The 23,077-nt window shown below is 38.3% G+C and overlaps 1 protein-coding gene across 1 annotated transcript in view; it reads right to left on the reverse strand.

The window, feature by feature from the left end:
* The window catches only part of KIAA0825 (KIAA0825 ortholog), a 429,397-nt gene that overhangs the window by 369,235 nt on the left and 37,085 nt on the right, over positions 1-23,077 (reverse strand). The window contains 1 exon segment of the mRNA XM_070373134.1: positions 21,762-21,908. The gene's annotated coding sequence lies outside the window, so the exon portion shown is untranslated.

A 23,077-nucleotide genomic window follows, 5' to 3' on the forward strand; every position in this document is an offset into this window, starting at 1 on the left:
GGTAATATTATACTTGCTGTTTGGTCACTAAGTCGTATTGAACTCTATGGCAACCTCATGGACTATAAAGGCTCCTCTGTCCATGGGATTTCCCAGGCAAGAATACTGAATGGGTTGCCATTTCCTTCTCCAGGGCACTCCCTATATCGCGACCCAGGGATTGAACTCACATCTTCTGCACTGGAAGGAAGATTCTTTACCACTGAGCCATCAGGGAAGCCCAGGTTCTATTATAATCTATATAATAAAGATGTAGAAACTGGGGCACAGAGAGGTTGGTGACTTGCCTGAGATCACTTATATAGGAAGTGGCAAAGCTGGGATTCAGACTGCTTCAAAGGCTGTCATTAATTCACAATGTTTTAAACTCTCTGTATAAAATCATACCTTTTTATCTTACACATGTTGACTTGCCATATATATTTAACAGCTTTCCATAGAACAATTATAAATTTCATTCATTATGAAGCCTATGTAATTTCCAATTTTTTGTTCTATTTTCTTAAGGCTAGATCTTTCCCTATGATATTTCAGAGTTGCCAAAAATGTATTTCTTTTCATCAATTATTGAGAGTTGAAATTTTACTGTTTTGGCCTCCCCAAAGACTGAGAAACAACTCAAATGGATCTCCTTTTGCTGATAATCATTTCAAATACCTTATACATTAAAGTCTTATAACAGGAAAAAATGAACTTGTTATCTTCTTCAATTTATTTTTGCAACTCTCAGCTATATATAGCTTTTCCCCAGACTGCTGTGCTTTCTACTAATTATTGTGGAAGTTCTGATTATCATAATTATATGAGCTAGAATATTGATATACATCCAGTAAGTACTCATATTAACATATTACAGCTATTAAAATCCCCTTTGATAAAATATATAAAATACTTCATTGTAACTCCTCTATTAGTAATTTATGTATGTGTATGTATGAAGTAGAAATTGACAGGATCAGTCAGAATACACTATTGTAACTTGACAAGCAAACAGAATTAATTGTCATATGCTTTACTCACTAAATTGACATTGCTTTATTTTTCAGTGCACCTCTCTTTCCAGAAAATATTTTCATTTTAAGAACTCTTTATAATTTTCAACATGCAATCCTAAGCATCTCTTGCTTTAATACTACAGTAAAATCAAGATAATTGAAAATGAATTTAATTTAAGCAATTTTTGTAGCTTAGAATTCATATTTCACATGATTTAAAAGTCATAAAATTATATATTTTGCGATTAGAACTAAATAATGTCACAAATTATGGGGTTATGATTAACTTATGAATTTTCAAGTACAGTAAAACCTTAGTAATTTGGAAAACAGTACATCTGCCTTAGAAAGTTTAAGTTATTGAAGCACTTTTTAAAAAGCAGGCATGTTATGTAGCAAATGGAGATAATAAGCAATTTATGAGATGTCAAATTATATTTTTAAGAAACTATTTTAATAATTATGCAAGAATGCTTTGAACTTAGCATGCATTTTGTATTGAAGTGGATGCTTCTAAACAAGTTAGAAATTGAAGAATTTATCCTAAACTGTTAATTTTTTTTTTTTTTTTTTTTATAGGGCCCGGCCCGGAGGCTGAAGGGGCGGAGGCTGAAAGGGCCTGGGCGGCGCAGTCCGAGCGGCCGACTCAGGGGAAAGGCCCGGGAGCCCACGCTATCCTTGCCGCCTCAGCCCACACAGCCGCTGCCGCCGCCCCCCGGAGCATCCCTGCGCGCGCCCGCCCCGGAGCTGCCTGCTCGCGCTGCGCGGCCGCCCCCGACCAACAGCCCCAACCTAAACTGTTAATATTATTGATTAGTTAAATTAATGTGATACTACTCATTTAAATTTTGGTAATATAATTAATTAAATCAATCTGATAAATAAACTCATCCATTAAAATACCCTTTTAACACTTTTGGGGCTTTGCACCATCAATTACCATCAACTACTCCTACCATCATCAATATTGCTTTCAGCTGACTGTAAACATGTTCAAGTTTCAAACCAACAAAACCCTCCTTATATCCCCTTCCTTTTATAGCCTGACATCTCAAAATAGCAGCCCATATTTCTTAATCTTATGTTTTTATCCCTCACTTCTTGACCCAGAGCAATCTGGTTTCTGCTTCTGGCTTTATACGGAAATTGACAAAATATTTTTCAGTCCCTATCTTACTCAGTCTCTGCACTCCTTGGTACTGACAGCTATTCTTTCTTAAAGTTATCTTCTCTCTTGTCAATTTTCCTAAGTATTATGCCTTCCTAGTTCCCTTCTCAGAGAAGGCAATGGCACCCCACTCCAGTACTTTTGCCTGGAAAATCCCATGGACGGAGGAGCCTGGTAGGCTGCAGTCCATGGGGTCGCTACAGTCGGACACGACTGAGAGACTTCCCTTTCACTTTTCACTTTCATGCATTGGAGAAGGAAATGGTAACCCACTCCAGTGTTCTTGCCTGGAGAATCCCAGGGACGGGGAAGCCTCGTGGGCTGCCGTCTATGGGGTCACACAGAGTCGGACACGACTGAAGCGACTTAGCAGTTCCCTTCTAGTCTCTTACACCGTTTATTCAGAGGCTCCTCGAAGGAGTCCTCACTTCTGTAGCTGGCCAGCTCACATTTCTGTTTTTTATCTCATATATACTATCAGATATACAATGATGGTGCATTTCTATGCTAGAGGACCCAGCTTTCCTGGTCATAACTGATTGATTCAGGGATAGAAATCTGACGCAAGCTGAACCATCAGGTGCATACTAAATGAATTATGATATCTGGAATGAAGGCAGGAACAGGGAATCACTGGTAGTAAACCAGTCACATTACTTCCAGCCTCCCAAGAGAGGGTACATAGGTAAATGGATTCTTTTGGCCGAGGCCCCTGTAATTGCCCAGTTCCTTTTCTCCTCTGACTCACTGATTGCTCAAACAGTTTCTTTTTGGTTCTGTGAGATACACACGATAAATCCGTTCCCTGCTTACAGTGGCTTACAACAGCCACTTCTTTTTGTTTGTATAAATTAACAAGAGTAGTTTTTATTTAAACAAATAAACATCTTGATTGGCTCCTCTCTCATCTCTGACATTGAACACTGATATTCACCACAGGTTTCTCTCTAGACCTGCTTCTCATTCTAAACACTTTGCTTGAGCATTTTCATTCAAAGCAATTACCTCTTTTTATGTAATTTAACTGTTGTAGATTTATTTTAATTTAAGCAATTTTGTTTTATTTTTGTTCATTGGATTTTTCTCCTCATACCTCAAAAATCTCCTGTTAGTTTCCTTTTATAGTCTTCTCAACTCTTCTTATTTCCCTTGCCTGAACTGGAAAGAGGAATACAGAACTTTGTCTTACGCTTCTCTTATCCATCTCATGTTGGAATTACCGGTTATCTTCTTACTCGGCATGCTTTTCATAACCTCTTTCATCTGTTATCTTGATGGTGAAAATTTCAAGTGTATGTCGCTAACTCTCCAAAATGGTCACACACATTTCCAAGTACTTAAACTAGACAATGCATTTTGCTGATTCAAAATCTCTCAAACTCAATAGGTCTAAAATTTAATTCAAAATCTTTCCCTTAAAATGACTTTTCTTCCTGTGTTATAGGGTTACCACCTATCTAATCTCCCTCTCCCATGCCTAGTATTGTGTCAGAAAACTATGGCATGGTCTGTCTTTCCTATGGCCTGAAAGCTGAGACTGGCTTTTATATTTCTAACATGTTGTAAAAATTAAAACCAAAAAAAGAATATGCTAGGGTGGCCATATGTCATCCACAAACCCTAAAAAATATTTACTATCTGGCCTTTAATAGAAAATGTTTGCTGACCTCTATTTTAAATGGTCATCAAGTACTATGACCCTTTCTCTTGCTAATATCTTAAATGGTCACCACTGCTTTTAAATGTAACTTTGCCTTCTTTCTGTACCAGCGTCCTAAATCTGGAACACTATCTGGTCTCCAAACTCACATCTTGGGGTATAATAAGAAATTCGTATTTGGTTTTTGCTGCTCCTACCCTCTTCATTACCTCATCCTATGCATCTCTTCCATTTGGCTATTATTGACTTTTAACCTTTTTAATAAAACTGTAATCATAAGTACGGTACTTCCTGAGTTCTGTAAGTCACTCAAATGAATTACTGAACCTGTGGGAGTCCCTGAATTTCTATTAGCCAGGAAGAGCAGGTAAATCCAGTGCAGACCTCACCTGTTCATGTCTGAAATGGGGGCAGACTTTAACTGTGCGAACTCCAGGTAGTCAAAGTTAGAACTATCACCAGGATGATATCTACAGTGCATACGGGCATTAGACTTCTCACGTTACAAACCAATTCAGATCCATTCACTACCTTGCCTAAATACCACTGAAGATTTTAGTTATATATATTTATGTGTATGTAGGAGAAGGCAATGGCAACTCACTCCAGTACTACTGCCTGGAGAATCCCATGGACGGAGGAGCCTGGTAGGCTGAAGTCCATGAAGTCGCTAAGAGTCGGACACGACTGAGCGACTTCACTTTCACTTTTCACTTTCATGCATTGGAGAAGGAAATGGCAACCCACTCCAGTGTTCTTGCCTGGAGAATCCCAGGGACGGGGGAGCCTGGTGGGCTGCCGTCTATGGGGTCGCACAGAGTCGGACACAACTGAATCGACTTAGCAGCAGCAGCAGCAGCAGGGGTGTGGGTACATACACATAAATATGTATAACTATAGTTTGATTCCTAGGTCAGGAAAATCCTCTGGAGGAGGAAATGGCAACCCATTCCCATATTCTTGCCTGGGAAACCCCATAGATAGAAGAGTCTAGGGGACTATAGTCCATGCGATTGCAAAAGAGTCGGACACTACTTACTAACTAAACAACAACAATTTCATCAAATTTAGCTATATTTTTCTAACTGTCTTTGGTTAACACCATGAAATAGCTTTTTGCTATAACTCCTTCTACAAATAATGCTTTCAGAAAAATATGTTTATGGAAGGCATTTACTCCATCAATGTAGATGATACATATTATAACCATATTATAACCATACTAACTTAATTTGTGTATTATCTTTAAACAGAAAAAAGTTAATCTACAATTGTGGATTACACTATTTTGGAATGAATTTTATCAACTCAAATCATTTTTTAAAATACTGTGAAAAGATAAAATATATTTGTGGTGAAAAACGAGGATTTTACATTCATTTATGTTTTCAAATAACATTTAAATATGATACCTTAAAAGTCTTTCTAGTTTCCATCTACCAAAAAAGGAAATTAGATAAAAGTGATCTGTAAGGACCCTTCTAGTTTTAAAATTCTATTATTTTAATCATGTGATCTACGTCTTTAATATTTAATTTTCTGTTATACTGCCTTTGCAGTATACTTTCTAATTCTACAGTTCAATAGACGGATAATGTGTTGTTGGTTATAAACAAATTCGTATGAAATGACCTGAAAATCTATTTAAAATGCAATCAGTGAAAGTAAATATTGGATTTCTTCATGTTAAATCTGAGAAGCCATCACTATACTTGCTTTTTACTTTATTTGCTGCTTAACATATCTCAACAGTGAATCTATCATATCAACACAGTCATCATGATCCAAGCTGCAAATAATAGAGAGTGTCAGTGTCAATTTTGCTTTCTCACACTTGCTTCCCTTCACTTCATCTGATTTTAATAATCCCTGTCAAACCACAAACAGTCCAAATTACCTTCATGACACAGAAGCTTTCAAGGAGCAGACAGAATCTCAACTTTCATTTAGCAACTACAAAAGAAAGCTGTCCAGCTGGACAAATATTATTTCCACACTTGACAATCTCTACAGTTGAGCATGCATTTTAATTTTAACTAAACCTGCCAGGAGTTTGATATGCGCTTCTTGTTTCGTGTAGATTGACTCATAGGATTATCAGACCAATGACTGTAATTGTGATGAAAGAACCTAGTATTTTTCTACTAAAAGACGAATCATACACCAAAACAGAGGGACCAAAATGAGCATATAAGAGGCAATGTGGAGGTATGGATTGCAGAAAGAACTCTACTTAAATTAGGTAATTTAATTACTAAATAAAGTCTAAAGATAACAGAACACATTCTTTGAAAAGTAAGAACTAATAGTAAAAATAAAATGCAAAAACATTAAAATTTTATGCATAGAAACCCTTGAGAAATAGATCCTAAGAATGAAGGCTAAAGAGATTTTAAAAGTTGCTTTAGATTGACTCAACTTCAAAGTCAAATTTCTAGAATAGTTCTTTGTGTGAAATTACAATAAAACTGATGTTCCCTTTTTTTTTTTTTTTCCAAATCTTTTTTTAAACGTTTGGCCATGCTGTGTGGCATGTGGGATCTTAGTTGTTGCCCCGCTAGGGATCAAACCCACACCTCCTACATTGGATGCACAGAGTCTTAACCATTAGACCACCAAAAAAGTACCATAAAACTGATCTTCTTTACAAGATGTTAAAAAAAATCCACTCTATTCCAATCAACATGTCCTGTACACACAATGTGAAACTTCAAAAAGTTCAGAGTAAAAATGAATATTGATAGTAAGTTTGTAGAGGAGTAATAGAATAAATGTTACCTGTAAAGCTATACATAAATGATGACATCTTTGAAGCTTAATTTATTAAACTTAAATCTAAAAATTTCAAACGGTGAAATATTTCTGGGAACATTTCCTAAACTGGGCCTGAATTCTTCCTATAGTTATAGAACCTCAAAGTTGCCAAGTGTAAGTCTTCTCTCCAATCTGCTACACTCCACATTCCTAGGCCCCTCCTTCCCCAGAGGAAGTGCTCTTGGGGCAGTTTCTCCCCCAGATGGGTCTCAGACACCACAGCTCAGTTTCCTTCACCAGTCCCCTTTTCTGTCTCTTTCCCTTGGACCTCTGACTGAACAATTTCATCCACGTCCATGTCTCCCACTACCGCTTGTGTTTGGAGCTCCCGTTTGAAGTGTCCAACTCCACACTGGATAACTCCCTTGGATATTCCATGGGTACCTCAAACTCAATATGCCCCCAAAAGTTCTATTATCTTCCCTCTGAGATGTCTTCATTTCTCGAGGTCCCTATAGTAGTTAACAGCATCACTATCAGCCTAGGTACTCAACTCAGAAGCGTGGGAGTCATCCCCCACATTCTAATGCTCTTTCACGAATTACACTGCTAGGTGATTTGTCTTCCTTCATATTTGTCACATTCAATCCTGTTCTCATATTCGCCTGGGAAATTCAAACTCCATCAGCTGGATTAATACAGCAGTTTGCTAAAGTGTCTCCCTATTTTCTGCATCATCTCTTAACACATTTTCTATCCTCCCACCAGAATGATCTTTGTAAAGGTGAGAAAGAAATCAGTGTTCGCAGCAAAATTTCAACTCTAAGTGACTGGGAGATAAACCATACACTTAAGCAATAGAGAAAAATCAAAGGAAAGATCTTATTTTTAATTTGTATGGGGAAAGGGAGTGTTCATTTTAGAAGTAATGAATTTTAAGTGTAAGAATTACAGTCATGTATAATAAACATAGGGAGAAGGCAATGGCACCCCACTCCAGTACTCTTGCCTGGAAAATCCCATGGACGGAGGAGCCTGGTGGGCTGCAGTCCATGGGGTCACTAAGAGTCAGACACGACTGAGCGACTTCACTTTCACTTTTCACTTTCCTGCATTGGAGGAGGAAATGGCAACCCACTCCAGTGTTCTTGCCTGGAGAATCTCAGGGATGGCGGGGCCTGGTGGGCTGCCGTCTATGGGGTCACACAGAGTCAGACACGACTGAAACGACTTAGCAACAGCAGCAGCATAATAAACATAAAGCAATCATTTGGGAAAGGGGAAATGGGATTTAGGAAGGAGGGGATGAAGCATATATAATTTATCATCTAAACTAGGAATTTTTTGGAATAAAAAGGGTACTAAAATAAATAAAATTATATAATTTTTGAGATGTATACTCACAAATCAAGTAAGTGGCTTTATAATATATGTGGACCTACACAAAATTATATTCAAACTTTTTAAAAATTCTGATATCTTTGTCTACTGATGTAAAAAATCTTTATATTGACATCAAAAATACAAAAACAGATGGTTGTTAGTACATTACATATAATTTAATCAATTTCTTAGTTGTATCTATCCCTCACACTTAGTTTTCTAAAGAATGTATTTTTAAAAATGATCATATTATTTTTATAACATTCCAAGATACATTTTGTGGCTAGTAAATTTTAAATTGTTGACATTGCCAAGTGACTTTTCTGTATACATTTTTTCAGGTGCAAATCTACTGGTAAATAATATTAAGTTCAGAGCAAATTCACTAGTGAAAAACATTGCCAATTTTAATTTGTAATAATGAAATACACAAATATTTTAGCCAAATTATTTTTACAGTTTTTTGCCTCTATGCAAACTGCCTTTTTTGACCAATAAGCTAAAAACACAAATCCATCAAACAAATACGTGTGCTTATTTTCAATGTTTTACTTGATTTAGATACTGCAAACTTGCAGGTTTTTCCAGGTTAACTTCATTCTGAACCAAAATATATACTTATTTAATTAAAAATATGAGCTCCATCAAAATATTTCTCCCCATAAGTGTATGTATTTCAAAACACAATTATAGAATTTCACAGTTATATTTTATACATCATTTGAGTTCTTATAAATTAATTTGTTCAGTTTTCCCCTTGATTTCAGGGGGAAATAGTTCAAAATCCTCCTGTTTACAAGCTCTGGGTTCAATAACTGCAATTCCCTAAAATCTTCACATAAATTGAATTTTTTGACTTCCATTTGTTAAATGCTTTGACTAAATATTCCCATTAGATTTTGCTGGAAACTGCAACCAAAATTTAGAGAACATTTTGACAAAAGTATTTAAGTTCCTACCATGCCATGGTAGGAACTTTCATTGATTTATAAATTTACTCTTCAAAGTCTCAAAAGTTTCTAAAATCCAAATAGAAAAAATATATACAACCATGCTTATTATTTTTATCAGCATCAACCTAACTATAAAAATTTACAGGCTGGTTATTTTGTGCATGTATAAGAATATTTATACTTTTTGAGAATATATCTTCTATTTAGATTGGCAGATTTTATAAACTCTTAGAGGAAATTATGAATTACACAAATATGTACAACATATTCTGAGTATACTTACTCTCTGTACGCTCTAAATTTATTCAAAATATTTTATGATGTTATATTCTACTTCAGAATATTTTTTACATCACCAAGACCAAGAATTTTACCATGTATGTTGCAGTTTGTGATTCAATTTACAATAGTATTCAAAATTTCACAATTCACACAATATCACAACCCACTCCAGTACTCTTGCCTGGAGAATCCCATGGAGGGAGGAGCCTGGTAGGCTACAGTCCATGGGATCCCAAAGAGTCAGATACAACTGACCGACTTCACTTTCACTTTCACTTCACAATATCAAGTGTTTCACATTTTACAGAATGAACTTCTGAATGCTTTACTTTGATCCCATGTGTTAGACAAGAAACTTGAACCATTACTGGAATTGATCTTTTTACTAGAAATATACAATGATACTGAAGTAAAACTGCATCGTCTAAGAGCTGGTAAAGTTCTTTTAACAGAGACAATACATTAACGTTACTGTTTCACTTTTCATACATGCACGAGAAAACCTGAAACTGAATATGAGCGAAATTAATTTAGTACAGTCACTTGATCTGAATGAAAAGTCATGTTTCATTGTGTGTGTGTGCTCAGTCGCTTAGATCAGATCAGTCGCTCGTCATGTCCGACTCTGCGACCCCATGAATCGCAGCACACCAGGCCTCCCTGTTCATCACCAACTCCTGGAGTTCACTCAAACTCATGTCCATCGAGTCGGTGATGCCATCCAGCTATCTCATCCTCTGTCGTCCCCTTCTCCTCCTGCCCCCAATCCCTCCCAGCATCAGAGTCTTTTCCAATGAGTCAACTCTTCGCATGAGGTAGCCAAAGTACTGGAGTTGCAGCTTTAGCATCATTCCTTCCAAATAAATCCCAAGGCTGATCTCCTTCAGAATGGACCGGCTGGATCTCCTTGCAGTCCAAGGGACTCTCAAGACTCTTCTCCAACACCACAGTTCAAAAGCATCAATTCTTCAGCGCTCAGCCTTCTTCACAGTCCAACTTTAACATCCATACATGACCACAGGAAAAACCATAGCCTTGACTAGACGGACCTTTGTTGGCAAAGTAATGTCTCTGCTTTTGAATATGTTATCTAGGTTGGTCATAACTTTCCTTCCAAGGAGTAAGCATCTTTTAATTTCATGGCTGCAGTCACCATCTTCAGTGATTTTGGAGCCCAGAAAAATAAAGTCTGACACTGTTTCCACTGTTTCCCCATCTATTTCCCATGAAGTGGTGGGACCGGATGCCACGATCTTCGTTTTCTGAATGTTGAGCTTTAAGCCAACTTTTTCACTCTCCACTTTCACTTTCATCAAGAGGCTTTTGAGTTCCTCTTCACTTTCTGCCATAAGGGTGGTGTCATCTGCATATCTGAGGTTATTGATATTTCTCCCGGCAATCTGGATTCCAGCTTGTGTTTCTTCCAGTCCAGTGTTTCTCATGATGTACTCTGCATATAAGTTAAATAAGCAGGGTGACAATATACAGCCTTGACGAACTCCTTTTCCTATTTGGAACCAGTCTGTTGTTCCATGTCCAGTTCTAACTGTTGCTTCCTGACCTGCATACAGATTTCTGCATACAGATTTCTCAAGAGGCAGGTCAGGTGGTCTGGTATTCCCATCTCTTGAAGAATTTTCCACAGTTGATTGTGATCCACACAGTCAAAGGCTTTGGCATAGTCAATAAAGCAGAAATAGGTGTTTTTATGGAACTCTCTTGCTTTTTCCATGATCCAGCAGATGTTGGCAATTTGATCTCTGGTTCCTCTGCCTTTTCTAAAACCAGCTTGAACATCAGGAAGTTCACGGTTCACATATTGCTGAAGCCTGGCTTGGAGAATTTTGAGCATTACTTTACTAGCGTGTGAGATGAATGCAATTGTGTGGTAGTTGGAGCATTCTTTGGCATTGCCTTTCTTTGGGATTGGAATGAAAACTGACCTTTTCCAGTCCTGTGGCCACTGCTGAGTTTTCCAAATTTGCTGGCATATTGAGTGCAGCACTTTCACAGCATCATCTTTCAGGATTTGGAATAGCTCAACTGGAATTCCATCACCTCCACTAGCTTTGTTCGTTGATGCTTTCTAAGGCCCACTTGACCTCACATTCCAAGATGTCTGGCTCCAGGTCAGTGATCACACCATCATGATTATCTGAGTCATGAAGATCTTTTTTGTACAGTTCTTCTGTGTATTCTTGCCATCTCTTCTTAATATCTTCTGCTTCTGTTAGGTCCTTACCATTTCTGTCCTTTATCGAGCTCATCTTTGCATGAAATGAAAAGCTCAGTCGCTTAGTCATGTCCAATTCTTTGCAACCCCATGGATATAGCCTCCCAGGCTCCTCTGTCCATGGGATTTCTCAGGCAAAAATACTGGAGTGGGGTGCCACTTCCTTCTCCAGGGGATTGTCCCGAGCCAGGGATTGAACTTGCATCTCCAGTGGCTCCTGCATTGGCATACAGAATTTACTATTATTATCATTTATTTAAGCTGTGCTTGTTCTCCACTGCTGTGTGGGCTTTTTCCTAGTTGCGGGATGTAGGGTTCTCGTCGTGGTCGCTTCTCTTGTTGTGGAGCACAGGCTCAACAGTTGAGGTGCGAGGGCTTTCTTGCTCATCTTCCTAGACCAGGGATCAAACCTACATCTCCTACATTGACACAGAGTGGTACACAAATGTACCTTCTGCAGCGAAGCGTCAATTATGAAAAAGTCATATTTTCAGGCACGGTGAAATTATTTTATTTTTCAGGGCATGAAAATAAGACTTTGCCTGTGCACTCTTCGGACAAGGGATCAAACCCGTGTCCCCTGCACTGGCAGGCAAATTTTTCATGCTTATTTTCACAGCATGAAAATAAGACTGTGCAATAGATGCTGATGCTTCTGTGTCTTCTTGTTTTCATGTGGTCTGTGATACCACTACAGCCTCCATAGTGTGGGTTACACATTTAATTCTTGTTGGCAAGTCAAATGAAATTTAGTACTACTAACCAATGAATGTTCACAGTTATTTTCTTTCTCTACCCCCTCCTAAATCTCTGTCACCAAAATTCATTGTTACAAAATCACTGTCACCAAAAATCGTTGTTACAAAATTAAAAATGTGTTATCCAACAATAAACAAACAGTTGTAGATTTATATCATATGATACATAATAAAATCCTTATAGCAATATAAAGCTGGTATTGTATTCACTCTATGGTAAAACTGAATAAAGGGTGAGAAATGTGCAATCCACAGGCCAAAGCACAGGCTCAGCACAACTGGTTTTGCATCAAGTGGCCAGCAGAGCTGGCAGCCCGGACCGTTCTGCCACCGCCACCCCCTGAGCTCCAAAGGAGCTAGCTGATCTAACTGCTGGAGAGCATTTACTTTATCAGAAAGCACCCTTCCTGCTCTCCTTGAAAAAGATGTGCTAGCTCATATTACTTCTGGAAAGGCACTGGAAAAGAGAAATGGGAAGTGGCCAATTTAACTATATGTTACAGTGAGAATTCTGTTCACTGTACTGGTGTCTCAAATATGAGGACACGCCAGGATGGAAACAAGGAAGGTGCAGGTCTATCAAAACCTATCCAGGTTTATTTACACATAACTATTAAATAAGGCTTCATTCAAAAATGAAAACTCTGAGACAAAAGCTAAACTGATGAAATACTGAGATGAAAGGTATAAGGTGGGACTATTCCTGGGCCAACTGAATATATAATGTGATGTCAGTACACGGGATCTTTTACATCTTTTTAAAACTTATTGATTTACTTATTTTTGATTGCACTGGGTCTTCTTTGCTGCATGTGGGGTTTCTCTAGCTGCTAAGAGCGGGGGCTGCCCTTTGTTGCCAAGCACAGGCTTGCCATTGATAGCTTCTCGTTGCGGAGCACAGGCCCCAGGTGCACGGGCTCTGGTAGTACTAGCGCATAGGCTCAGGAGCTGGAGCTCACAGGCTCGAGTGCGGGGGCTCAGGAGTTGTGGCACATGAACTTCAGTGGTGTGTGGCATGTGCACTCTTCCCGGACAAGGGATCAAACCCGTGATCCCTGCATTGGCAGGCAGATTCCTATCCACTGTGCCACCTGGGAAGTCCAGTACATGGAATATTTTCAATATCAATATAACATATATAAAATGAAACGAAACCTATGAAAAATGAAAAGCCAGCTTTGTATGGCAAGAAATGGAAAGATTTCCAGAATGCTATAGCGTTTTCTTAGAAAACCAAATTGTAAAACTATATATGCATCATGATACAATGCAATACTTTAAAAAAGAAACCAACCCCAACCCCCTTCACAATCAGGAAGATACTCAACAAACTACCAGCGGTCCTAAGCTGTGGGTGGTAGAACTAAAACGCAACAGGGAAAAGGAAATTTTTACTCTTTATAATCTTTTTTGGTTTGAATTTATAATGAGCATGTCTTACTTTTGACGCATGAGAAACAAAAACAAACAAATATTACAAGGCATTAGCTAATGTAGTATTAACTGAGTGGTACAAGTAACAAATGATCCAGAAGTTCTGTAAGACATTCCCTTTGGGCAGAAGAAAAGAGAGGAGTCAAGTTGCCAAAAAAAAAAAGGAAGATAAAGGTGGAAGCCCAGTGATCTCACAAAATCCATAGCCTCACAGGCCCCCCTAGTTGCAAGACACTTAATCTCTCCCTGTATATAGATTCAAACGCTCTCTAGTTCTGTGAATGATCCAACAACTAGTGAACGGAGGTTATAAGGGGCCTCAGCCAGACAGGAAATAAGAGAAGTAATTCATCAGTTTGTCTCCTGTTCACTTCTCTTTTCTTCTGCAGCCTGGGCTCTAACTTCTAATCGCCAATGTGTAATCAGGTCCTCAACATGAGGTTTCTTTGTATGTAGTGGGATTCTACTGCTAGACCTCAGCCACAACTGTCTGCTCCACACTCACGAACAACCACCAACAGGGTGCCCTGGTAATGAAAATGGTGAGACCATCCCTGGAGCATATAGAGAACTGCTTTGTGGAACCAGAACAGAAAACTCACAAATGAAAACAGCGAAAGATAAAATTGGAGAGGTATGCCATGGCCAGATGGATGTGCTGAGGCCTTTTATTCTGCAGGAGGAAAATATTTGTACTTTTATTCTACAGAGAATATGGAGTCATAAAAGGCTTTTTTCTTTTTTTTCTTACTAAGGCAGTACATGACTACTGTTTTACAAATATTTATTAAAAAGGGTGTTAAGACGGTTTGGTGTGGGGTGAGAGAAGAGATGTAGGAGGATCAGTTAGAAGGACAGTGAATTAATCCAGATGAAGGTGATGATGACTAGGAAGAGGATGGGACCGTGAGGAAAGGAAAGACAGCTTTTGAAATGACTTTCCAAGGTAAGACTAGATAAGAGTTTGGGGTCGCTGACCAAGGCAGGCAATTACAGCTGAGAGCACAACCAGGCAGGTGTGACATGTCCCAGGCATTAGAAGCTTGGACTTTAGACCCAAGTCATCAGAGACACCAGACAAAATGACGTGAAAACTATGGTCATGCTAAGAGCCAGTATACATGTGGATATGTCGTTAGAAAGTAGCAAAGGGTAAAAATCCAGGGTGAGGCTCTTCCTTGGCAATAAAAAAAAAAAAAAAAATGACCAGTTACAACAGAAAGAGCTAAGAGAGGTGGGTATCATACAGAGCAGGGCATCTTGTTGACAATGGCTCTTACAGTCTTGTGGATGGCAGCCACAGATACCAGGCAGGGCACGCCCAAGGCAGCCTTCAAGAAGCTACCTGGGGAGTGGGTGACTACAAGGGCTGCCAATAAGGTTTTCTGCTTGGTTGGGCCACAGGACAGGCCAGGGCAGTCAGATGAGGCTATCGGGGAATTTACATAGGAAGGGCTAAATTATTACAAAGCAATTTTGAAATTTTATCCTGGATAACGGAATGGTAGTTTATGAATAGATTTAAAAAAAAAAAAAACTTAGGAGGAAAATGTTAACAGAATGCACAACAAATACAATTTTAGACATGATTTTGAATGGATTATACAAATTGGTAATGTCCAGAATAGAGATGCAGCAGATATATGAGTGGAACGCATGGGAAAACAGTGCTTATAATGTCACACTGAAGTCCAGGAGCCCAAAACTCAGAGAGTATCTTTCAAACTTTTTGAATTATGACTTATGAGGTTAAGACAAAATGCATTGCAATCTAACGTGTAGGTGTGCACATATATCTTAAACGAAAGTCTCATGAAACACTGCTTCTCTTGCTTTGATCTATTTCATTTCATCCTATTTTATTCCTTTTTACTACTTCTTTTTATTCTTTTTTACTACCTCTTCTTGGAAGGACTGATGTTGAAGCTGAAGCTCCAATATTTTGGCCACCTGATGCGAAGAGCTGACTCATTTGAAAAGACCCTGATGTTGGGAAGGATTGAAGGCAGGAGGAAAAGGGGATGACAGAGGATGAGATGGTTGCATGGCATCACCAACTCAATGGACATGAGTTTGGGTAAACTTCGGGAGTTGGTGATGGACAGGGAGGCCTGGCATGCTGTGGTTCATGGGGTTGCAGAGAGTCGGACACGACTAAGCAACTGAACTGAACTAAACTGAACTACTTCTTCTTTCTTTTAATGTTGCCCATAGGCTCTAAATTGATTACAGCACCTGAATTTTGGCTTAGAGATTTTTAGATTAAACAGACTTCTGCGGGTATTTTGTAGAACCATCTGCACAGATATGACTGATAAATCCAAAAGACATATTCTTTGAGAAAGGGTAAAAAAAAAAGAGAGAAAAGCAGAAAAATTAAAGACTGGCTTGGGAACCACTATGGGGGTAAGGAGAGGACAAATTAGAAAGTTGGGTCACAGGATGGAAAAAAACTAGTACCAAAGAGGACAATGTTGCCAGAAGGAAGGGGAGTCAACAAAAGCTCTTTTTAATTCATGTCTTCGTCACTACTGCAGTGGTTCTCCAAGTGTACTCGAGAACACTAATTTAAGTAGAATCACTTTGGCCATTTGTTAAAAATTCAAACACCCAGGTGGGCCTCATCCCAGGCCTAGTGAACTGAACTTTCTAGGTATGTGCCCCAGAATTGACAATTTACAAGTTTCCCAGGATATTCTTTTCACAGACTATTTTTATCTTAGTGCCTTCCACCAATCAGATTTCAAGGTACTTTTCAGGAACGCGCAGCCTCACTTCACACATTAGATGTAATCTTAAATAGCTGTTAAGTGAGTGCCTGCACACTAAACCATTATTCCCCTAAAGACTATCATGATTAACTGTACGTACAACTTCAGAATAATGTCCAAAAGAAAACAAACACCTTCTGAAGCATTCAGCCTTTAGACAGACACTTTATTCTGACTGTTTTGTATTACTTCTCCAAGTGGTTGGCCAAATGGGCATACAAGCCTCATTCGTTAGTTTTATTTCGTTTAAAAGCATATACTATATTTAAAAATTCACTATGCTGTTATATGTTTCATTTTGATTTTGAATTGAGTGCACTGGACTTAACTAGTTAAGTACCACAATGAAGTGGTGTTTAGGAGAACTCACAGGCAGGAAGTGCCACAAGGAAAAAGTGTGCAGAAAATACAAAAACTAAAATTTATGATTTGGACTCTAACAGCAAAGATATCCCTTTACATGGTAAGCCCTGCTAACAAAAATATTTGTCAGTTTATTACCAAGTATGAGATGAGACTCTATTCTACTCTTTAAGATGGGAATCATAACTAACAACAACTACAGCAGAAAACATTATCACTTATATCAGGTGATATCAGGTTCTGTTTTCAAACCTTTCCATGGATTAACTCGTTTCATCTTCACAACAACCCTGTGAAGTAAGTACAGCTTTAGACCTCATTCCCAGAACATGAAGCTGAGATACAGGGAGCTGTGTAACTTTCTTAGGGTCCTACAGCTAGAAATAGGACCTGAGGCTCACACACAGGCAGTCTGTCCAGAATCTGCATTCAAAGGCAGTGTGCTACAATGTGACTGGGAGAAAGCCTCAGATGAAGAAGTAGCTAGCTGCCCAGCAGACAGAAAGACTTGCTGTTTATGGTTGAGGTTTTTTTTTTTTTTGGTTCTTTATACAAGTGATTTCCAGGTAGCTTGGACCCCTGTTTACATTTATTTATCTTTTTACGATGCACTTTATATATGAGGAATACTCACAATAGCATATAAGATGTGATACTGGGGTGGAGTCTGAGAGTCTGCATTTCTGAAAAGTTCCCAGGTAATGGTGATACTGCTGGCTTGGGGACCGCGCTTTGAGTAGTGGGGGCTTAGAGTGTGAGATCTGGGATAACAATGCTAGTGGTGGAATTCTAGCTCTGTTACTTACTAGTTTTATAACGTTCTCCTGTGTGCCTCTACCATATCTATAAAATACTGAGATCAACACAGTGTTCTTATGAGGGATACATGAGATAATCCATGGATACTATTTAGAACAGCTGCTGGAATACAGAAAATACTCAATAAATACTATCTCTTTATATTATAGAAAACTATTAAAAGCATATATTGTATCATATTAGAAAGCCATTTACAGAATTGACTGATGTAGCAAAACAATAAATAAATTCTTATCATTTTTTTCCAGACAGTCACTAGAACATCACTGTACACTGAAGGACATTTAATACATGTTAGACCCAGTATCCAACTTTATTAATTACATAAATCTGAAACTGTTGTAAATGAATTGGTGTGAAGGCTTTGGCCTATGTTATTTAAAAGATTATTTTGTTTCTATGCCAGAAAGCTTTTTCTACATTGTAGGTGTGCACTGAGCTCATTTATTTGAATAGCTTTCTTTGAATTTAGAAAGAGATATTTTTGTTTTAAAAATTCATTTTAATCAAATAGAAATCAGAACTGGTATTAGTATGAACAATAATAATGACTTTAAACATTTGTTCAAGCAAGAGCACTAGTATAGTTGAGATAAATTTGTAAGAGTTAGCCAAATCCTTCACATACAACTGTATGCATTTTCACACTACTATACAATGCAGCCTAATTACCTCATGCTAGAATCATGATGGTGATATCATTCACCTAGAGCTAGACATCTTGGAATGCAAAGTCAAGTGGGCCTTAGGAAGCATCACTATGAACAAAGCTAGTGGAGGCAATGGAATTCCTATTTGGAATTTGGAATTCCTATTAGGAATCTAGAATTCCTATTAGGATTTGAGCTACTTCAAACCCTAAACGATGATGCTGTGAAAGTGCTGCACTCAATACGTCAGCAAATTTGGAAAACTCAACAGTAGCCACAGGACTGAAAAAGTTCAGTTTTCATTCCAATCCCTAAGAAAGGCAATGCCAAAGAATGTTCAAACTACCGAACAATTGCACTCATCTCACATGCTAGCAAAGTAATGCTCAAAATTCTCCAAGCCAGGCTTCAACAGCACGTGAATCGTAAACTTCCAGATGTTCAAGCTGGTTTTAGAAAAGGCAGAGGAACGAGAGATCAAATTGCCAACATCCACTGGATCATCGAAAAAGTAAGAGAGTTCCAGAAAAACATCTACTTCTGCTTTATTGACTATGACAAAGTCTTTGACTGTGTGGATCATAATCAACTGTGGAAAATTCTGAAAGAGATGGGAATACCAGGCCATCTGACCTGCCTCCTGAAAAATCTGGATGCAGGTCAAGAAGCAACAGTTAGAATTGGACATGGAACAACAGACTGGTTCCAAACTTGGAAAGGAATATATCAAGGCTGTATATTGTCACCCTACTTATTTAACTTATATGCAGAGTACATCATGAGAAACGCTGGGCTGGAGGAAGCACAAGCTGAAATCAAGATTGCCAGGAGAAATATCAATAACCTCAGATATGCAGATGACACCACCCTTATGGCAGAAAGTGAAGAAGAACTAAAGAGCCTCTTAATGAAATTTAAAGAGGAGAGTGAAAAAGTTGGCTTAAAATTCAACATTTAGAAAACTAAGATCATGGCATCTGGTCCCATCACTTCATGGCAAATAGATGGAGAAACAATGGAAACCATGAGAGACTTTATATTTTGGGCTCCAAAATCACTGAAGATGGTGACTGCAGCCATGAAATTAAAAGACGCTTACTCCTTGGAAGAAAAGCTATGACTAACCTAGACAGCAAGTTAAAAAGCAGAGACATTACTTTACCAACAAAGGTTCATCAAGTCAAGCTTTGGTTTTTCCAATAGTCATGTATGGATGTGAGAGTTGGACTGTGAAGAAAGCTGAGCACTGAAGAATTGATGCTTTTGAACCGTGGTGTTGGAGAAGACTCTTGAGAGTCCCTTGGACTGCAAGGAGGTCCAACCAGTCCATCCTAAAGGAGATCAGTCCTCAGTATTCACTGGAAGGACTGATGCTGAAGCTGACACTCCAATACTTTGGCCACCTGATGCAAAGAACTGACTCACTGGAAAAGACCCTGATGCTGGGAGTGATTGAAGGCAGGAGGAGAAGGGGGTGACAGAGGATGAGATGGCTGGATGACATTACCAACATAATGGACATGAGTTTGAGTAAGCTCCGGGAGTTGGTGATGGACAGGGAAGCCTAGCATGCTGCAGTCCATGGGATCGCAAAGAGTCGGACCACGACCGAGCGATGGAACTGAACTGAACTGAGGAACGGTAAAAGCTGGAGAGTCAGTGAAGGAGAAGATATGAAATATGAAGTCTTATATTTGGGGTTGGCCAGTATATATTTGAGTCAGCCAGAAAAGATCAATAAATAATTTGCCTCTCTTTCCACTTTTCATTTCTCTAACGTGGGTGATGAAAAAGACAACTGTGAGACAGATTCTGATATTTATTTTTCTAAATTAAAACCATATTCAGCATATGACCTGCCCAATGAGATCATGACAGATAAGAATCAAGGAAATGGGTAGAATTATTTTTCTCTCCTCTTTCCCTTCTCTCTCTCCCTGCAGAAGGGAGTAAGGAAGGCTCCATGCTCCTCCTTGAATGTCCAATGGGGTATGAGAATTTTTTTTTTAAACATTCAACCCAACACAACAGATTTTTACTTTATATTTGCTTTCTAAACAAGTGTTACCTTTAAAAAAAAAATCACATTTGCCCCCAAATCTGCATAAAAGTGTTTATATAAAAGGCTGGCATATGGAAAAATTTAAGGTAGAGTTACCTATACTTAATTATACTGAATAAGTATATTTCTATTGAAATAATTGTCAGGATTAACTTGTATTCTAAGTGAAAAAACAATCACCTGTGGGAATTATGATTCTTAATATCTAGGGATTATAATCAACAAAATTGGGTGGTTTGGATTAGAAGAACAAGAACACAATTATACCAACATCATGTTTTGTCATTTGGGCTTACAATGGTCTGAATCAAAATCTTGAAAAACAGAAATTTACCAAATGCCTGAGCTAACTTTTTCCACTTACAAGGCAGGTAATAGCTGTATCTCAGTACCAGAGAGTCAAGGAATTTCACTTCAGTGTGACCTATTTATGCCTCTCAGATTCATCATATGCATTTTTTAATGACCCTGAACCAAAGAAAATGTAGAAACCTATTTGAAAAGCTGACATTAAGGTTGTGACACCAGCGAAAACAACAAGAGAATCTAAAGTTAAACTGACACACAATCCCCAAATCAGTCTGTTACACTCCTAATTTAAAAAACAGTTACTATGTGAAAAAGTGATGGCATGTCAGCCTTTGCTTTGAAACCTCTGAATTTTGTCATTTGGTGTTTGTGTCACAACCTTAATATTATTTAAATATACTTTTAATATCTATTATTTAAAAAATATCCTTGAATTGAAGATACTCTGAAGCTTTGAAGAAGCCAACCTCAAAGCACTGCATTCCTAGCATGCCACTTTTATTAGAAGTGGTGCATAAAACATTTCCTGTTGACAAATCTAATTCATTAAAAGGTGAGATGGATGCATTTTAAAATAACTGGCTGGCATCATTATCTGCAGCACCTTTTATAAATTATTCCTCTTTTCCCTTTTGACTGAACTTGTCACAGTTCTCTCTTTCAGAGTCTGAGTGTTATGCCTTATAGTCAATGCTTTCAACATGTTTAGACAAGTCATAAGTTAAATAAGCAGTGGTACTTTATTTTCTAGAAATGAGAAAGGGTAGCAGAAGTATTTACAGATAATTTCAGTCAATTCATTGATTTTTAGCTAAGGACAAGGAAAGTCAGCTAGTGCTAGTTTCATCTTACACAAAGGATTTAAAAATAAAACTATACTGTTTGAGGAAAAGGGAGAATTTCAAAGAAAGGAACATAAAGAGAGATGCTGGCAGCCCTGCTGCAGTAGTGCGCAGAAGACTTACTTTAAAATTGAATTGTGCTTCCCCTGACATCGGAGATCAGGTACATCATAAAGCTGACAGCTGGCTGGCATGCTGCCTTCCTAGAGGAAAATGCTAACTGCATTTCTCTTCGAGGCCAAAGGAATAGAATTATAGAAGCTTTCAAGCAAACTGGGAAGATGGAGGACAAGTCATTTAAAATATGATGAAAAGCATTTCTTACCTAATTTTGTTTCAGAAGATTCTAAGAATGAGCTGGTCTTCTAATCCTAACGTAGGTGGTAACTTATTTCCTTCTGAGGTGTCAGTAGAAGAGCTGCCTTTTCGTCAGTGTCTTCAGCAGCTTTTTTCCCAAATATACAAAGCACACCTATAAAATAATTAGATATAGCTTTATCACCCACGTGGAGGAGGCACAGTCACAACATTACTGATTTCATTGGCAGTGACAGCACTACCGTTAAGGTATGATATACAGACTCGATCCAAGAGATGCTAGAAACACATAAAGACATCCTGAAGTCGGGGCACCTTAAAGAAGCTTATTAACAAGACGACTCATAGAGTATTGGCACATGGATAACAGACGCACCTTAAAAATATGCACAAAGTAGCCCTTTTATTATCACTGAGTTTTCAAATGTTCCTAAAGAAACGTAGATCACAGACAGTAAGGGATGGCTGCACCATATGAATCAAGCAATACCTTTCAGTACAATTAGAGCTTTCTTGTTTAATTACCAGTTGCCCAGAACTGTTTCTTAAAGCCATATTTGGGACATCCCTGGAGGTCCATTGGTTAAGATTCCAAGTTTCCAATATAGGGGACTATGGTTCGATTCCTGGTCAGGGAACTAAGATTCCATATGCCACATCATGAGGCCAAAATATTACAAAGTAAATTTTAAAATTTAAATTAAAAAAAAATCATTTCCCCACTCTTCTAGGTTATTCATTTCCCCACTCTTCTAGGTTATCTTGATAAAGCAGATTCCGACTCAGCTGATCTGGGGTCAGGACCTGAGATTCTGTGTTTCTAATAACCTCCCAAGTAAAGTCACCAAAGAGGTGAGTCTGGTCTAAACAGTCACTACTGAGGTTCCACCAATCTACCTGACTTTGCCTGCATCAAAATACACTGCAGTCATTCTTGTTTTTTGGCCTCTGTCTCTCTATATAATTTTTAAATCTTTTGTCAAGTAGTCTCTCCTCCCCTCAGAAATACACATAAATTTGATTGAACTGATCCAACTGGGCATTACTGGTTGGGACATAGACTTGGATTACTGTTTTTCCAGTGGTCATGTATGGATGTGAGAGTTGGACTGTGAAGAAAGCTGAGCACCGAAGAATTGATGCTTTTGAACTGTGGTGTTGGAGAAGACTCTTGAGAGTCCCTTGGACTGCAAGGAGATCCAACCAGTCCATTCTGAAGGAGATCAGCCCTGGGACTTCTTTGGAAGGAATGATGATAAAGCTGAAACTCCAATATTTTGGCCACCTCATGTGAAGAGTTGACTCATTGGAAAAGACTGTGAT

This window comes from Bos mutus, chromosome 7 (assembly GCF_027580195.1).
Source record: "Bos mutus isolate GX-2022 chromosome 7, NWIPB_WYAK_1.1, whole genome shotgun sequence".
Taxonomy (NCBI): Eukaryota; Metazoa; Chordata; class Mammalia; order Artiodactyla; family Bovidae; genus Bos; species Bos mutus.